The sequence below is a fragment of the Amblyomma americanum genome, chromosome 11, assembly GCF_052857255.1.
Source record: "Amblyomma americanum isolate KBUSLIRL-KWMA chromosome 11, ASM5285725v1, whole genome shotgun sequence".
In the NCBI taxonomy this organism is placed as follows: domain Eukaryota; kingdom Metazoa; phylum Arthropoda; class Arachnida; order Ixodida; family Ixodidae; genus Amblyomma; species Amblyomma americanum.
Window position 1 is genome coordinate 55,489,545 of NC_135507.1, and position 19,750 is coordinate 55,509,294.

The following is a 19,750-nucleotide window of genomic DNA, read 5'->3' on the forward strand; positions in this document are numbered from 1 at the left end:
TAGAGAGTTTTAGTTTCACGTACGTAGAGGGTTCACGCACGCAAACGTGAGAAGTCTACGTAGCCTGCACGCAGGTCGTTTGAAACCCTTATAGTTACACGTACGCGACACACGCCGCGCGTTACTCCTAGCGCCATCTACTAAGAAACACAGACACTGGTTGTAGCCTAAATCATCCAAGACAAGTCTTTAAGCCAAGCCATTCGGCCTGTCCTCGTGTTTGGCGGTTTGGCTATGTTTGGCTGCTTTGGTGCTAATAATAATAATTGTTTTTTTGGGGAAAGGAAATGGCGCAGTATCTGTCTCATATATCTTTGGACACTTGAACCGCGCCGTAAGGGAAGGGATAAAGGAGGGAGTGAAAGAAGAAAGGAAGAATAGGTGCCGTAGTGGAGGGCTCCGGCATAATTTCGACCACCTGGGGATCTTTAACGTGCAGTGACATCGCACACCACACGGGCGCCTTAGCGTTTTTCCTCCATAAAAACGCAGCCGCCGCGGTCTGGATCGAACCCGGGAACTCCGGATCAGTAGTCGAGCGCCCTAACCACTGAGCCACCGCGGCGGGGCAATTTGGGGCTCTCTCTGTTCGAGATCTCGCGATACCGTTGCTATGACGACGACCAATGCTACTTCGTCAGGCTTAACAGCTGAAAAATCGCCCTTCTGTCTGAAAAACAAAAGCTATTGGTCGCTTGAAACCTTATGCGAGGGTAAGAATGGGCAAATCGAAGGCGAATACAGCAGTTTAGAACACGATATCGCGTCGAGTGATTAGCGACGAAGCTGTTACCGCTGTGAAGCGGTCGGGTAGGGCGCCGCCATGTTTGTCAACGCTACGTACGCAAGCAACGCAAAGACCGCAACGTAAAAATCCGAATCCCACGTACGTACGTGAGACTCGCGCATACCCTTCGCGTTCTGCGCATGCGCACTGGTCACGCGCAAGTGCTCTACGTACGTGAAGCCTCTACGTACGGGAAACTAAAACTCTCTAGTATGCCCTGCGCCCTATAGGCCACGAGCATATCGCGACGAGCATCGGCGAACGCGGCACAGTGAAGAAGCAGGTGTTCTAGTGTTTCCACTGCACCGCATCCGTCACACACATCACTCGTCGCGATTCCGTGACGCGACCGTCGGTCCCCGGGCCAGACGCAGGCAATGCGCGCGCGGAGGATAATTGCACGTTGTGACCGTGTAAGTGCGCGACAGCCGGTGATACTGCGCAACGACAGTATCACCAGGTACATCGGCACTTTGCAACCAAGCCACCGCAAACGGATCCGGCGTTTCGGCGAATCATCAGCCGCGGTGGCTGCGTGGTTAGAGCGCTTGGCTACTGAAGCTAGTGCTTGTGAGGGCCGGCCCCTTAGAAGCCGGTCCAATCTTGCCTCCCTGCGCATATTTCGAGACGATAGAAGTCTCACCCCAACCACGGCTACTGACCCAGAGTACCGGAGTCCGAACCCCACCGCGGCGGCCGCATTTCGATGGAGGCGAAACGCTAAGACGCCCGTGTGCGGTGGGATGTCAGTGCACGTTAAAGATCCCCATGTGGTCAAAATTATTCCGGAGCCCTCCACTACGGCACCTCTTTCTTCCTTTCCTCTTTAACTCCCTCCTTTATCTCTTTCTTTACGGCGCGGTGCAGGTGTCGGCCGATATGTGAAACAGATACAGCACCATTTCCTTTTCCCCAAAACCAATTTTCAATTTTCAACCTGATGTCACCCCAACGAGCCTTTTGAAAGCAACCAAAGGCGGTTACTGGGCTCGGGTTAGTCGCCTACGTGGACTGAAATTTGTGCTGGGAACCATGGTGGCAGAAAAATTGTTCGGTATACTTCAGATGACAATTCGGGTTCAGTTTGACCTGCAAGGACGCCTTCCGGGTCTAAGTAGATGCGGGACGTTGTATCCTGAAGGCTTTCAGGAGCCTTTCGTCATGTCTATCAAAGCATTTACAGCTTAACAATATTCCCAAGAATAGCAGTAGATGTAAATCTGTTTTTGAAAGGAAAAATACGGACGGAAAATTAACACTCCCGATAGTGGGAAGTCAATTTGGTGGCCAATATGGAAACATGAGATTCAGAGAGAAACGTGATGTTATTACTGGCAGCTAACTGGCGGAGAACGTGCATCGAAGCTTACTGTTATGTGAAATATAATTTATTTATTTATTTACTAGTATACCCAAGACGCCAGTACCACTTTAATCTTGGTGGAGGGGGGTGTAGAGGTAATTAAAATCAAAAACATAGTGAATGTGATTTGTAAAAAAATCGGAAAGTGATAAGATTATCATTTCACCCTTGATGACAAATGAATGTTCCGATACAACTGCAACAGCACATTTAAGTTGGTTTGATTCCCGAATAGTTGAGGGAAATGACATATCGATGAGATCTGTTTTACACAATGTGTCTTTGAGCTTGTTTATGTGATCCAGACAAGACGAAACGAATTCGAAACGCAGCATGTCTAGACGTGGTTGTATACCTGTTTTAGAATGAAACATACTGTGGAATAATTTCAAACGATCGTATTCTCTTTGTCTTTTCCCAGCTGAGACTGTCTTTTGCAGTTGTTACAGATAAAATACTTCGCTTAGGTATTGAAAGCAAAGCATGCTGCTTTGTTCTGCGCCCTTTCTAAATTACAGATATACGTCATTGCCCATGGATCTCATAATCTGCACCCATATTCGGGGGTACTTACTCTGTTTGCTAGTTTTAAAAAGCATCCTTTTTTGACATGCATGATGCTAAATTACCAGAAAGTAAGAATTTTTCCTACATGCACCAAAAAGGCTGAAACGATAAATCTTCTCGTTAAGGTTGATATTACCTCTCCCCTTATCCTCTCTTCCTGACCACTTACCTTTTTCATTTCATTTCTCCATTCTGCCTGCTATCCATTACTTCCACTGCCCCAGCTCAGGTGCTTCAGTTTTGATGGTAGATGCCGGGGCAAGCAGAGATCTTTTCTTTCCTTTTATTTTATTTTAACAAAACCACTTACAACTACTACCAGTTGAGGTTTTACACTATATTGCAGAAAGCGCCTCGAAATATGAACATGTCGAAAAATTTTCTCTAAAACCGCTTCTTGCTGGAGGCAAAATTCTAGAGGCCCGTGTACTATGGGATGTCATTTCACGTAAAAGAACCCCTGAAAATGAAAATTTGGTGTTTGGGGAAAGAAAATGGCGCAGTATCTGCCTCACATATCATCTGACACCTGAACCGTGCTGTAAGAGAAGGGATAAAGGATGGAGTGAAAGAAGAACGGAAGAAAGGCATGCCGTAGTGGAAGGCTCCGGTATAATAGCCCTCCTGGGTATCTTTAACGTGCGCTGACATCTCACAGCAAAGGGGTGCCTCAGTGTTTCGACTCCATGGAAACGCAGCCGCCGCGGTCGAGTTCGAACCTGGGAACTCCAGATCAGTAGCCGAGCGCGCTAACCACTGAGGCACGTGGCTGGTAAAAAAAGGGCCCCAGGTGGTCTAAACTTCCGGAGTCCACTGCAGCGTCCCTCATAGCCCGAGTCACTTTGGGACGTCAAACCCCAGTAAGCCAGCCAAACCTTAGAAGCACGCATGCGCAAAGAGCTAGTCGATATTTTCTTTGGTGAAGCTGTGGCCGTCGCTAGTTGGATGCTGCTAAAAGTAGGTATTTTAGGAAACCAGGTGATTAATGAAAAAGGGACGTTGCGGCGTACTAGGTCAAGATTAAGAAATAAAATATTTCTTCGGAGAAAATAATATGAACTCCTTAACGCGCTCGAACGGCGTTCGGAGGCCAGGGGAGCAGACGAGCTTCACATGCGCTCCGCAAACTTTGTCTTTTACGACCGGATTTACTCATCCCAACCGTCTTAAAGTAGTGTCATCAGCCTCCACTTTTCTTCAGGAACTTGCCGATACCAACCTTTCCCTATTTAGACCAACATATTAAGAGGCAAGTCCATATCTTTTAATCACCCCGCTGCGCTGAGGCTAAGCCTGGCGGCGCAGCAGCCGCCGATACCGAACGCCGCTAGAGAAACAGCTCGGACCACCGGCGCGTCGGCGTCTCGACAGCGGCATGGGGCCCATTGTAGTAGAGTGAGAAGACATATCACCCTCGGAACTTACCTCTACTAACGGCTGGCAATCAGCGCATGACAAGCGAAGCTCTAATCGCAAATCCCCTCCCACCGTTACTCCAAATCTGCCTCAAGCCACAGCCGGGCTCCGGCGCCGGCCCCGGCAGCCCGAACATTCTTACCTACGCCACCCCAAGCTCCCCATTGACGACCACAAGATCATCCTCCGTCCCCGTGGTGGCCTCAACCTTCCGGCCGTGAACGGCGTAGTGCTTTGCGATGCCATTCGGCAAGCAGCCCGCCTCGAACCTCAAGAGGCCAAGCCCGACACAGTCATCATCAACACCCTCCAACATCTCGTCCTCGTCAACACTCCCGACCCGCAGCGCAGATTCCGCTACCTCGACATCAAGTCCATAATGATCAAAGGCACCGCCTACGACATATACTCCTACCAAGTGGTACCGGAGGACTGCGCCCGCGGCGTGGTCCACGGGGTCCCTCTTGACCACTCATACGAAGACATCAAGGATCTTCTCAGTCACGAGCGGAACCCTCCCATTCACGACTTTAGACTCATGGGCTCGGCAGAGTCCATCATCATCCTCTTCGAACAAGACTGGGTGCCCAAGCACATCTACTACTCCTCTGTACTCTATAGGTGCTACCTCTTCAAAAAGAAGCTAGAGCACTGCCGTAACAGCGGCGCACTCGGCCACCGTGCGGATGTGTGCCCGGCTCCCAAGCAACGCCGCTGTCCCGGCTGCGACCAAGTCGAACCCCCTGAGGACCACTCCTGCACGCCGCAGTGCAAGGTCTGCGGTAGAGCACACCTGACAGCGGACAAAACGCGCAAGGCGCGCTTCCGCACCCCATACCTCGTCAAAAAGAAGTACTGGGATGCCAAGCGAGCCGCCGAGGCAAACGCCAGCCAGACTCCCATCAGTCAGGCTCCACCCCAACACCGCAGCCGCTCCACGACCCGCAAGCCCCAGGCCCCGCAGCTCACATTGAAGTCCTTTCCGGTGCTGCAGCCTGTCGCACCAAAACAGCCGTCCACCCCTCACAAGCCCAAGGCCCGATCCCGCTCCTGGACTGGAACCGGGCCACCACCACCTCCAGTCCCACCGAGACCACCTACCCAGGCACCCGGTCGCTGCACCAATGAGGTGAGCGGGTAGGCGTAGTTTCCCAAGGTTCCGCCAACCCCCTCTATAAAGAGCTGCTGCGTGTCCGCGCGCAACTCGCCTCCCTCCAAACAACCAACCTCCGCCCCCAGGCACAGCTGCATGCCCACCAGCAGGCCGAAACCGCTACCCCGGCAACAGCGGCCCCGGAAGCTCCTACCCCCACTCTTCCACTGCCACCTCTCCCTACTCGCGAACAGCTGTCCAAGAAGCGGCCCGCAACACCCACTACCTCCCTGACCACACCAACCCCGACCGAGGGAACGCCAGCCCTGCCTCCCAATTTAGAACAACTCATGGAGGCGAGAATTCAGGCCGCTGTGGAGACGGCCATTCAGGCCTTCGCAAATCAATTCGCCAACCTCACTAGCCGTCTAGACGAATTTGCTCGCCAAATTGACGAGTGATTTTGGAACAAGACTCTCGCCACGCGACAGCCTGTGCTGCCGTGTGGCCTAAAAAGAAAGTCCGGCTCCGCACCGTCTCCAACTCCTACACTGCAAACGAAAGCTTCAGTGATGGCGAGACCACGCACTAGCCTAACCATCTGGCAGTGGAACTGTCGAGGCATTGGTTCCAAGCGGGGGCTGCTTCACCAGTTCCTAGCTCGGGCAGACGGCCCCGACGTGCTCGCGCTGCAAGAGCCCTCCAATCCTCTCACCCTACCCAGCTACGTGCCCATTGACCCCTTTTCTCCTGCACCCCCTAGGGTTGCATTTCTTGTATGCCGTGCGCTCACTACTATCTCCCACCTCCTAGACGTCCCCGAAATAGATCATCTCCTCATCGAAGTCGTGCCGCAGCCAACTCGTGCCGTGCCTATAGATATTTTATGTCTATTCAGTCTTTAGACTGTCTTCAGAAAAGTTTAGTAAATGTGCATGGCCATAAATCTATAGATTGTATATAGGATTTGTATTGCCTAGAAAATGTTCTGGGTTTGTCTGTAGAGAATTTATTGATTTTACAAACAGATGTCTATAGAAAGTCTAAAAAATTTTTAATAAGGGCTGGACGTCTTGCCGGCACCTTGGTCGTATTTAGTTCCTGTTTTTCCAGCTTGGAAGCTTGCTCTGTCTCCTTGGCTCCCGTAGGAAGCTGGTTCTCTGCTAATTGGAGGAATCTATTGGCTGGCTTTTTTCTCATTTGCGCTATACGTGAGCGCGATCTGCCGCTTAATAACGCGATAGGGTTAAAGGCCCGCTCCCCTGAAAATCCGGTGTTGGCGTTGCTCGCGCCGGCGTTATGAGCGAAGAATGACGGGAATGGATAAGGCCTTCAGAGAGAAACCTAGGAGGCAGGTGGGCCACCTAGGTAACGCGTCCTTGCGGCGTCATCGCAACCTGCCCACCGTGGCAGGCGGCAGTTAAAATTAATGATTGGCCGCTCGGAAAGAGCAACCAGGGACGCGCAAGGCCCTCAGTTGGAAGCAGCTGCCATCGCAGGGCAGTGGCGCATCGATGAACCGCGCGCCCACAACGTCAACCGGTTGTTGCTGCTTATGCAACCTCTGGCACCGTCTTCCTTCAGCCGCCAGCCACCCCTACACTGCCACTGACTCACCAGCCTCTACCCCGCTCCTCCACAAGTGTAAAGGCGCAAATCAAACAAGAAATGTGGAAGGCCACAGTCTCTGTTAGCACAGCGCAGCTCCGCAGTCAAGCGTTCGTGAGGGCCAAACTGAACTTCGACAGCTTCGCCACACTTCGCCACACCGCCAGCACCGCCTCTCCAGCACCGTCAGCAGCGTCAGAGACTTCGCCAGCACCGACAGAAAAGTACACGCGCCTCTTCAACCTCTCTGCCGCCGGCTTACCTTCCTGAATCCTTGGTTTCTCTTTTTGGGCCCTCCTCCAGCTCGGTCCAGTCTACAAAACTGCTGAGCAAATACCAGGGCCCCCATCGCGCAGTTCAGCAGACATCTCCAGTTAATTATCTCCTCGAGAGCCTTACGCTTTCGCCTGATCATCGACGCCGCGGCCGTGAAATTGTCCACTTCGACCGCCCGAAACCATACCACGACCCCGCTATCATCTCGTGGCCTTAGGCCGGCAGGATGGCGCCTGTTCACCCCGGTGGTATTGTAATTAAGACAGAGAATTAGACCTTGATGCCCCAGTGGCCCGTACTGACGAAGGAGACAAAGCAGCCGGAAGACGAAGCTGACGAAGTTCAGTTTGGCACTCGTGAACGCTACACTACTGAGCTGCGCTGTGCTAACAAAGATTGTTCCCGTCCACATTTCTTGCTTCATTTGCATGTTTACACTATATAGATACTCATATTATATACTGCATATATTAAAACTGTAGATATGGAGCGTTAACCAACTTTTGTCTCGTGTTTGCGTCTCCGCTGGAATGTTGAGTTCTATACTCGACATTGCCGAATCATGCCGAGTTACGATTCGTCGTTTTTTCGATTCCATTGCAAGAGTGAACGTTGTTTCGAAACAGTTATCGCAGGCTTACGCTAATGTCCCTGTGGTTTAATTCATGGTTGTGTTAAACCAATCGGCAAGACATTCCAAAACTATTTCGTCAGTTCGCAGTACACATATGCAGATAGCCACTTCTTCCTGGATATGAATTTCTTAAGAAGAGCGTGGAAGAGCTGCCGACGGCGTTCTAACTGGAGTTTTCCTGAATAGCCCAAGCTTCTCCGTTTGGAAGGCCAGCCACCTTCTTTGGTCTACGAAAGCGTGAGATTCCTCAAACTTTTCAACGATTACCTTAATCAACACCTTGCATGATCGTGGTAAGTTTTCTGATGCAAGCTGTGCTACTCTTGTATCGAGAAATCCTTTTGTTCAGCTTATCGCGTTATCTGTCGTAGAAGAAATCATCATGAAGTCTTTTATTCCCGGTGGGGTATTTTCAGCGCTCAGCGCTAATTTCGCGTTCCTTAATAAACAGGAGGAGTTGCAGTGAATTTTTGGACAAAAAGAAACGCTGATGGTGATGACTGCCAGCGCCAAAACCCAGAGCATTATAACGGACGGAATGGTGTTCGTACCCTCGTGGTAGTCGGTATAGTTTTACGATTTGGCATGGTTTAATCCTTCAGTTGAGTAGAACCACAACCCGGTTAAAAATAAAATGATTCACGTGTGGAATAATTTGAACATTTGCCCACACTTAAACGCTGGGCTAATGATCGGACACTTTTGGCAGCTCCTCGAAAGCTGCCCGCGCAACTAACGCCTGACGTCCGTGAGAAGTTACCGCTCGGAGTGTTCACGAAAATTTCATTGTGCCGTATGCATATTTATTTCCTTTTTCTGCCCTTTGTTCAGTGGTTTTGCTCCGAAAAAATTGCGGCAACAAAAACGCATTTTTTACTTAACGCATTAATATCGTGGCAAGATCAGACTGATTTCCGAGTGAAGGAGGTGCATTGTCTTCACTGCAATTTCTAGAATCGCCTAACTGCCAGCGTCAGCGGAGTAACACTCCTAACAGCTGAATACAGTCACTCAACCAGTGAATTTGCCATGCAACTCGCGTCTTATGCTCGGCAGCAAAATTTTCCATTAAATAAAGTTTCTTTTCATTCGTGTTGAACCACCTAGCTTCACTACAAGGATTGTAAGCGTTCCGTTTCACCGATTTCTAAGAATGCAGGTTTCAGTTAATGAATGCAACCTTCGCAAGATAAGCTAAGGATTATTTCACTCACGTATCGGTTGAGGATTTTCGCTATAAGTGTTTTACTCCTTAATTAAAATGATGTGGTGACAGGTGGTCTAAATTATTCCGGAGCCCCCACTACGGAAACTCTTTACAACCATTAGCCTCCTTTCCCATACGGTGCGATTGGGGTGTCCACCGAGATGAGGAAATTACTGCACTGTTTCCTTTCCTCAAACAGCCTATTTTTCAAAAGCTAATTTTCATTGTATAGCACACGGCTGTTTTGTTTTTTTTGCTGTTCGTCGATAGGGTAAAGCAAAATGAAGTGTAAATATTGTCTCCGTTTTGCCTGAATCTGAGATTCTAAATTGACTATAATTAAAACTTCGATGCAACGCCGCCAGTACACAATCAGCGTTGAAAGCAAGCAAGGGTTCCACATATACGTTCAATTTGTTGAGGAGAAGCCTCTTTCTGGACTACTATTTTTTTGTGCGCTGGATGCATTAGCTAGCAGTTGTAAATCAAGTAAAAACCGGCTCCATTTGCGGTTGTTCTGTCCCGAACTTCAGATCCGGCTATTTGTGCCTAAACATGAGCTTATTATCTCGTATTGATGTCCGCCACCAATTGGTTTTGTAAGTAGATGTCTCGGCCAGATGTGTTATGTGCTCCCATGTACCCTTTTCTGTACACATTGACTGCTGGTCTGGCAGTTCAATAGACTTCCCTTTTAAAGCGAGAGCCTTACTAGCCGCGAACTTGCGATCACGGATATTTCTCTCCCTCTCTCGATCCCTAGTCACTAGTGCGCATGCGCCACTAGTAGCACCGAGCCACAGGTGTTCCTCCGCTGCGCAGCGCAGCGCCGCGCCTTTCCTCAAAATCCAACTTTCAATTTTCAGTTCTCTCTTTCTTCTTTCCCTCCCTCCCTCTTTATTCCTTTCTTTACGGCGCGGTTCGGGTGTCCACCTAGATATGTGAGACGGTTACGGTGCCATTTCATTTCCTCAAAACCAAACAAAAAAAAACAACTAAGCCGACGGCGTTCATAGAGTTCACTGGCGTTGTCAACTTAACTTTGCATAGGCCCTTCATTTTCGCGAAAAAAAAGGCGCACAACCGGCCCCGCGGGTCAGTGGAGACCTCAATCTCGTTTTTATGTAGGTGGCGTTGCTCCAACTGCAAAAGTGTGCTTTGACTGCGTTCTGCACTCTGGATAGGCAGCGCGCCCTGCCTGCCACCCTAGGAGGTGGCATGCAGTTAAAGGTTGATCGCGAGGAGTTTGTTCAAAAAAGGAACGCTGTGACCAAGCTATTGCTGCACTGCCGCATATCAGCCGCAACGCTGTCAGCACTAATGCATTCAGGCCACATCTCGCTCTCCCCGCGGCCACATGTAACAAAGCACGAAAGAGGCGTCCGCATATCCAGGGAGCCTGCTATGCGTCCTTCCTTTGCTCAAAGCCATCGTCATCTAGAACATTGTTAACGTCAACGACAATGAACACAGTAAACGCCGTCAACTTCCGCTTTGTATATCAGGGGATTAGCTGAGATAAGCGACATTTAATTGTTTTTGTATTTATTAAGCATATATAGCTATGGCTAACAAGACTGTTTCCATAAAATTCTTTATTTTTGTGAAGTCTTCCGAAACTTGGAATCACTTATGTTCACCTTGCAAATATGGCGCGATAGTGTTTAAGTGCCCGTGCGGTCGGTTGAGGATTCCTTGGCGCACCAATAAGCAGATATCGGCACGCTTTTCACGTGAAATCACATCCTGCTGTATTACACGTTATCGCACACAATAACCCGCCGCGTTAGCTCAGTGGTTAAAGTGCTCGGCTACTGATCCCCAAAAACAAATTATTATTAATATTATTATCCTCCTGAACGAACATACTGATTTGTAAAGAAGTAGATTGTACAGCTTCTGACTGAAGGGAGTCCGGTTGACTTCCGCTTGACAACATTTCGAAGCAAACGCTTCACTTTTTAAGCGGCGCCCATTTCGCCGCGTGGCCACGAATGACCTTGAACAGGAGGAGCGGGGCTGCGTAAGTAACCACGTGACGCACCACGTGACTCGCAGCAGCTGCAGTCGCGCGCTCCGTCGTCGCGGTGGCTGCGCGCTGCCTATCCAGTGTCTCGCTAGGGACGAAGCAGGTCAGCCGGAGCCGGCGTCCTCGAGAGTGCGTACTCGCAGACTTATGGCCGAGTCTGATCAGCCGGTCGACATAGCCAACCGTGCGAGGGATTTAGCAATGGATTGCGAGCATAAATGCGCTAAACGGCCAGCAGAAAGCAAGGTAGGGTGGAAGCTTCGCCTGTCTCGATGCCGACCGAAAGATGCCGGACGAAGAAATCGACGAGCCTTGTTAGCAGCCGAGGCGGAGACTGGCGAGCCGCTGGAAGAGAGTTCTCGCAGTGTGGAATGCACGACGACCCACGAGGTCCGTCGTTCTGTCAGACTGTGCTTCGGCCACGAAAATCTCAGGAAGGGACTTCACGTGTAAGCTTTGCTTTCGCTTGCATAACTAAGGTTAGCTGAGCTAAGCCGCAGCCATTTTTTTCTTTGCAGCGAACCTGCTTTTATACGTCACGCCGCCTATTCCATCAATTTGGATTTCCCAGTCGCGCGGATGCGGGGTTTTCCTCCGAACCGGTATTGCTTTAATAGATGGTGGTGAAAAACTTTATTTACCGAAGGCCAAGAAAGAAAAGATTTATGATGCTGCCGCTCCGTGGGTGGTCTTCCGGCATGACCTCCATGTCATGCCTGGCGGCGACGTCCGCTACCACGTCGTAAGCCGTAGTTGAATATACGGTTCCGAGCTGGTCATAGTTGCCCCCCACAGCTGCGGACTGTTTAAGTGCCAGGAGGCGAGCCCAAAACTGCCGTACATGAATAAAGAAGTGAGCGTAATCTGCTCGGGGTGGATGCAGAGCGTGCATTCCGGTGAGAAGGCACCGGGGTGAATAAGGGCGTAGCGGGCAGGAGAGAGGAAAATGTGGCCGCCTGTAAATGGCGCCACGTGCTCTGTTGGATCTTAGAGAGGGACTTGTGAGGGAGAGGGAGGGATAGGCTGGAGTTTCGGTGATGAAGGGTGATGTCATGGAATGTGAGGAATAGGTAATGCGATGTTAGCGCCTTGATTTCTTCTCAAATCAAGGATTGACATCGGTCATATATCATGGCACTTGACAGGCGTAAATGTATTTATTTTATTTTCATTTTGCTGCTTACTAGTAGTAACAAGTAGCTCAGTTTACAATACACTCTTGTGACATAACTTGCGCTGACTCTCTAAAACTCCGTTACAGAGCTTTATTTCTGATATGCCGTAGACATCGCAATGCAGTAGTAGTGATGGTTTTATTAAAATTAATAGTAAAACGGAAGGAAATGATTTTTGCTAGCCCCGGCATCTGCCATCGATACTAAAGCACCTGAGCTGGGGCAGTGGAAATAAAGGACAGCAGGCAGAATGGAGAAATGAAATGAAAGAGGTGAGGGGACAGGAATAGAGGATAGGGGGAGAAGTAATATGTACAAACTATTTACACAATAAGAAATGTGTCCAGGTTGTGCGCGTGATTAGTTCATTTTAGAGGAATTAAATCACACACGCGCACAGCACTGTGTTGGTTACAGCTGGAGTGGGGCGTCCAGTTGACACAGAACGCAAACCATCGGATGCGATCTTGCCTTACATTGCCTTCGACTACAAACCACAGTTAAGCATGACCCTGTGAAACCTTATCACCTCGTACTCAGCATGGAGGCCATGAAGACGACGCTCGACGCAATGTTGCAGGACGTCACCGACGGGGACAACCTCGACGTCGTCGACTACCTGGGGCCGTGTTCCGAGTTTGGGTCATAATAAAAGCGTCATAATCTGCCGCAGCGGCCGCACCTGATTGGTCGAAACGCCGGAAGCGGATTGTGACTTTGAGCGGCGGCAGGATGTCGCTGCTTTGAGGTGTCCGCAGAGAAACGTGCAGCGCCGCTAATGCCTATCGGATTCCACTGTAAAGGAGTAATATGAAAGGTGCTATATTTGCCCATTGGACTTCAACAAATAAAAACAATAGTTCAGATACTCTTTTCTGTATTGCAAAGGCTGGGGGTGTACATAAAGAAAATGCTGTACGCAATACGCATGGCTTTTCACTAACCGAAGGCACCCGCTACAGCCGTCGATCGCCGATGGTAATTTAAGGCACCTAGCTTGTTCGCATTGCACTGCGTTTAACATTTATCTTGAGCGTAAAAGCGAACGGAGAGGAAAATTTGTGTCCACTCACTCCCTGCACTATGCGTGCTCCGTGCCGTTCTGAACCAAGACGCCGTAACGAATTGCCGTCTGCAACACCGCTGAACGCAAGTTGGCGCTGTTAACGGATGGTTGTGCAGACGGTAATTAATTTTTCCCATTCCTTTTTATGCGGGTAGTGAAATAACCGCGAAGTGCCGCTGATAGGTTTTTAATTGATCTGCGGCCAATAAATAAAACATATGAGCTAAAAAAATCGTCCTGCTCTGTTTGTCTCTGTGGATGCGTTGGGAGACATTGCTTACGAAGTTTTCATTAGTTCGCCATAGTGCGAAGCGCATGCATGCACACTGACGCCTGGAAACTAGCCTGCAAGATTACTCGCGAGGTCAATGCAGAGCCACACCACCGCGGCTGTCGAGAACCGCAAAGGACGCCGAAAAACTACCTCTGGCATGTCAAAAGCGTCGGCGTTGTTGCGCGTCGCTGGGGACTGACCATCCGTGCTCGTGAGCGGTTTTACGCTGACAGACATTACATACGTTCATTACGCAGGACGTTTCAACAGCTTATAGACAGCTCTACAATAGGAAATGCGCACTTGGGCGCAGTAGACGCAAGTATTTTGCGGGTCATCACGCTTTATGTTACATCATTCAACATACGCAGACGAGATAGCACCGGTGATTTTAGCGCCATCCGATTTGAATGAAGAGAACAATTTCTACAACAAACCGGTGCTCGTTAGACCTAGCAGCTACCGAATCGCCCATCGAAATAAAAAAAAACTGCCGAAATTTATCGTGCCTACAATTTGTTATATTCCATGGCAGTTGACAGGCGTAAATGTATTTAATTACTTTTCGTTTTGCTGCTTTATTACTAGTAGTAACAAGCTGCTCCGTTTACAGCCCACTCTTGTGAGGTAACTTATACTGACTCTACAAAACACAATTAGACGGCTGTACCTCTCACTTGCCGTAGGCATCGCAATGGCACCCTGACGCGGGTACAATGAAAAAGAACTGCATGTAAGTACACTCCATCTACGCTGACACCGAACACAGACCATCGGATACGATCTTGCCCCATTTTGCCTCCGCCTACAAACCATAACCATAGTTATGGAGGCGACCCTGTGAAACCCTGTCACCTCGTACACAGCATGGAGGCCATGATGACAACGCTCGACGCAGTGTTGCAAGACGTCACCGACGGGGACAACCTCGACGGCGTCGCCTACCTGCGGCCGTATTCCGAGTTTGTGTCATAATAAAAAGCGTCATAATCTGCCACAGCGGCCGCACCTGTTTGGTTGAAACGCCGGAAGCGGATGTCGGTTCGGTTTTGACTGTGAGCAGCGGCAGGATGTCACTGCATTTCGGTTGCCGCAGCGAAACGTCCAGCGTCGCTATTGCTCTTCACCGAAAAATGGAACGGGACCAATGCGAGAGAAGAAACATTCACCAACAAGTTTAGTTGCCCATCGGCTGCCACTGTAAAGGGATAATATCAATAGTGCTTTATTTGTCCATTGGGCTTCAACAAGTCGAAGTAATAGTTCAGATACTCTTTTAGTACTGTAAAGGCCGGAGGTGTACTTAAGGAGAGAGAGAGAGGGGGGGTTATTGATAAGAAAGGCAGAGAGGTTGGCCTGAAAAATAAATATCTGGCCTGCTACTCTGCTCTGGGGGACGGGAAGAGGAGATAAAAGAATGTCACGATGGGGGACGATGATGATGGGAGGAGGCAGAATAAAAACTACTTTAAAAAAAAATCAAGGCACACTTTCTGACATCACAAACGCGAGACAAGGTCCGTGTAAGGAATAAAATATTGTACTCAATACGCATGGCTTTTCACTGACAGCGCCCGCTGCAGCCGTCGATCGCCGATGGTAAATAAAAGGCAGCTAGCTTGGTCGCATAACACTGTGTTTTACACTTATCGTGAGGGTAAAAGCGAACGGAGAGCAAAATTTGTGTGCACTGACTCGCTGCACAAAGCGCGCTCCGTGCCGTGCTGAACGAAGACGCCGTGACGAACTGCCGTCTGCAACACCGCTGAACGCGAGTTGGCGCTGTTATTGGACAGTTGTGCAGACGGTAATTTATTTTTCTCATTCCTTTTATGCAGGCACTGCAAGAACCCCGGCAAGAACCCCAGGTTTTTAATTGATCTGCCGCCAAAAAATAAAACGTATCAGATAAAAAAAATCGTCTTTGCTGTGTTTCTCTCTATAGATGCGTTGGGAGACTTCGCAGACAACGTTTTCATAAGTTCGCCATGGTACGAAGCACAGGCATGCCCACACTGACGCCCAGAAACTAACATGCAATCTAACTCGCGAGGTCAAAGCAGAGCCACACCACCGCGGTTATCGAGAACCGCAAAGGACGCCGAAAAACCACCTTTGACATGTCAAACGCATCGGTGTAGCAGCGCGTCGCTTGCGACTGACCATCCGTGCTCGCGACTGGTTTCACGCTGCCAGACATTACACACGATCATGGACGCAGGACCCTTCAACAGCTAATAGAGAGCTCTGGAATAGGAAATGCGCACTTGCGTGCAGTAAACACCTGTAATTTGCGGGTCATCACGCTTTATGTTACATCATCCAACATACGCAGACGAGATAGCACCGGTGATGGTGGCGCCATTCGGTTTGAATGAAGAGAACAATTTCTACAACAAACCGGGGCTCGTTAGACATTGCAGTTACCGAATCGACCAAAGAAATAAAATCAGCCCAAAAATATCGTCGATCCAATCTGTTGCAATTAAGATAAGGGGAAGCGAAAGACCAGTACCCTGTTAATAGCCAGTTCACGTGTCGAAAAACGCAGTAACAACGATGAGTTCACTTTGAAGCGAATGGCTCCTTTTCAAAACGCGCCGCCATGCTGGCTCTCCTTGGGTATCTGCTGCTGGAGGAGCGTACGCTATGTGTCTGACGTCACCATCCGATTTGTTCGACCTTTTTCGCTGCATTAGAACCACCACATCCGCAACGGCGTTTCGACCAATAAGTTGTTGCCGCTGCGGTAGATTGTGACGCTTTTTATTATGTCACAAACGCGTAATACGAGCCGTGCACTCCACTCTAAACACGAATACGCCAATATGGAAGTAAAAAGGGAGTGAGCTGCCCTCTTGGTCACTCTCATTTATAAAGAAAGTGTGATTGAGGACAGCTTACTACATTTTTTCCGCCTTTCTGTTTAGAGTGAGCAGCGCGCAGAAGAATCTCGACGTGATGCCCGGCTGCAGATTCAAGACGAGTAGCGCACCGACGATCGACACCACAATCGACGTCGACGCCACACAGAATACAAGAGAGCGGCACCAAGTCTATGTTTGGACACCAATACGCCACTGTGGACTGAGTGAAAAAGTTTTCGCCGCTACTTCGGGTCATACAAGATCATTCGCGCCTACTATGTTGACAGGACTCTGAAGTTGTCCATGATGGAGTGACAAGATACGAGCGTGTCGACCCCGAAGAGAAGTGGTGCATGTCTTGGGTAGAAATCCATTTTATGAGCGTTAATATAGCCATGTGTTTCTATTCATGCACTTCATTTCAAAGCGAAAGCTTTATATGTCCCATTACTTCAAATCATGTAGTGTGCACTGCGGCACTAAAATTCGAAAAGCCATGAAGATGGCAAGGAGTGGAGAAAGGAGAGAATGAGGGACAACTTAAGTTTCCACATGTGTCGGGAATTAGGGAAGGGGGGCCCTGTGAGGCTCCCAGGAGGAGGCGACGTCCTGGGCCTACGAAATGACTGTAATTTTAGTTGCCTTGTCTGGCTGGGTGAGGAGGTGGTTCTTTTTTTCCTCAGAGGATGTTGGCAGGAGGGCCCGTGGGGGGGGGGGGGGAGGGGGCAGGATATTTTCCCATCCCCGAAAGATGTGCGTCTTAGCGGCGGGCTACCTGGTTCACTTTGGACATGTGGGCTTATATTCCCCATCTGCGGCTAGTGATAGCCTTGAGAGTCTAAGAATTAAGTGCGTCTACAAGCTGCGGCGCAGGGTGGTCTGTGCTCGGTCGAGACGGGAAACGGCGCCTCGTCTCTTTATAAAAATTGTTGATGCCGCAAGAAGTTGAGGGGCTCCAGTGAGGGCGCCTGGATCCGTGGGGCTGATTGTTGATCCCTGGGCATGTCGTTCGGCCCCTTCGTTTCCATAGTTTTCCGTGTGGGCGGGTACATAGATTGGGTTAATTTTGCGGTCGGGAGTGCAGCCGCTCAGGATGCGTTCGACAGGAATGCAGATGCAGCCTGCCGAGTAATTTAGGATTGCTCGTATTGAGTCACTGAGAGGTTTGCGCGTAAGGCGCTCAGCGATGGCCAGCGCTATCGCTGTCTTTTCCGCTGCTGTGGGGGAGAAGACATCCACCATGCCGGAGGAGATAAGGGCAGATTGCGGCGTGGTTGCGCGGACCAAGCACGTTGTTGCATTTTGCCTTGCGGCTTCCGCGCGTATTGCGTGTTCGTCGGCACGATAGAAATCATCCATTGCACGGGCTTTGTGTCGAGTGCGCGCGTCGTGCCGGCCTCGGAGTGCGAACGTTCTTGGGCAGCGGTTTGACAAATAGGCGGCTATGTAGTACACCTGGCCAAAAGTGCAGAGGGAAGAGACTCGAGCAGCTTCGAAGAGAGGAAGCATTACAGGAGAGGGCGTCGCCGTCGAAAGGGCTCATAGCACCACTGGGAAATTAGACTGCAGGTCGCGTCGGAAGAGAAATACTTAGCGCGCAGCATGCGTCGGGTGGAAAAGTAGTTGAAGTGGGCGGTGCGTCGGAGGCAGCAGATGCCAGAATCAAACTACATGCTGCATGTCTTAGTCCCGCCAGCTCTCCCGCGATAGGAGTCATAAGTGTCATTGCGAAGGGTTTCGTGGCTGCGCGGGCGTCACTGTCTCTTCGGACTCCCGCGTTGATGGTGTGTGTGTGTGTGATGCAGTGTGATGGTACGGCGACGACCTCAATATCTGTGCCATGCGAGGCCACCGTGTCTACGGCAACAGGAAGACTACGGCGCCCCCGAAGCTATGTTACCGGCTCCAAGGCACGGTAGCCGAGAAATGCTGCGCGGCTGCTGCAGAGGCGGGCTGCACCACAGACGATCCCCGCCACGGTACGAGCGCGGAAAGCTAGGTTCGAACGGTTGAGGCGCTGAACTACGCAAGCCAGAAGCGGACATGAAGCAAAAGAAGCGTGCGGCCAACGTCGAGTTGCGGGAACAGCGAAGCGGAGGCAATCCGGCAACATCGTGAGAACGATCCGCTGTTGCTACAGTGTGAAGCGGTAGCAATGTTGCAGAGGAACGAACAGGAAGCCCAGGTAAGGCATTTAATCCGCGGGTCAATATTGTTTTCAAAATCATACACGTAAGAAGAATTAGGTGGCTCTGGCGAATTTTTTTGCCCACCTCTCTTTCGTTCACAAGCATGTTATGCATTCTTGAATAGGACGCAATACCGCAACGGTTCTTACTGTTTGCTCTTTCTTGCTCAAAGCCGCCGCAAAGCTGTTTTTGGTATCTTCTGACGCGAGAGGTGCTAGTTTATTTAAAACTACCGCAGCCACGTTCAAAGGATTCTACCTTGCTTGAGATTGCACGTTATACCTTCCAGGCTCATTGATTGTAAAACATTTTATTCGCCGGGAAGAGCTTGGCAAGAGGTCGCGTTAAGTGGTCGAGAGTACATAGCCCTCGACGACTTTGTCAGCCCACTCCACCGCCAAAACTTGCGTTCTGGGGTCAGAGCTAGCCAGCACGGTCTCCCACCGCTCGAGAGAAGGAGCTGTAACTAGATCACCCGGAGGTGGCTCTATTTTGCAGTCCCACAGGATGTGATCGTAGGTAGCACGTTGGCCACAGTGTTTGCAGTTTGGGTTGTAAAGATCTGGATAAATGTGCGCGAGGAGTGATGGGGTGCGTATCGATCTCGTCTGTAGACGACGCCACGTAACCTCTTGTTCTTTAGTAAGTCTTTTGTCTGGAGGGGGGAAAATTCTCCTCTCTAGTTTAAAATGATTGGTGAGATCATGATATGTGATCATTGAGTCCTTCGTGAAATTCAGGGAGCCAGACTCATCCACTGCCCGGTCGACGAAACCTCGGGCTTTATTGTGGGCTGCCTCGTTCCCCGGATTCCCCGAATGGGCTGGGACCCATATCAATTCGGAATAATTTGGTGAGAATTTGGTTTGCGTTATGGATTCTAAGGGAGGTGTTTGTAATTCGCCCTTTAGTGAAATTATTGATACCCATTTAGGAATCGCTGAGGATGATGCTCCCTTGGGTATGTGCTAGGGCGAGGGCTATAGCCGTCTCTTCTGCCGTTTCAGAGGATTTCGTTTTGATTGTCGCCGAGACGATGTGGTCACCATTCTCGTTCACAACCACAACTGCAAAGGCATTGGTATTTTTGTATTCTGCCGCATCTGCATAAAGTGTTGCAGCGCACTGTCTGTATTTCTTATGTAAGGCTTTGGCTCGTGCTTGTCTTCTACCCTCATGGTGTAAGGGGTGCATGTTTT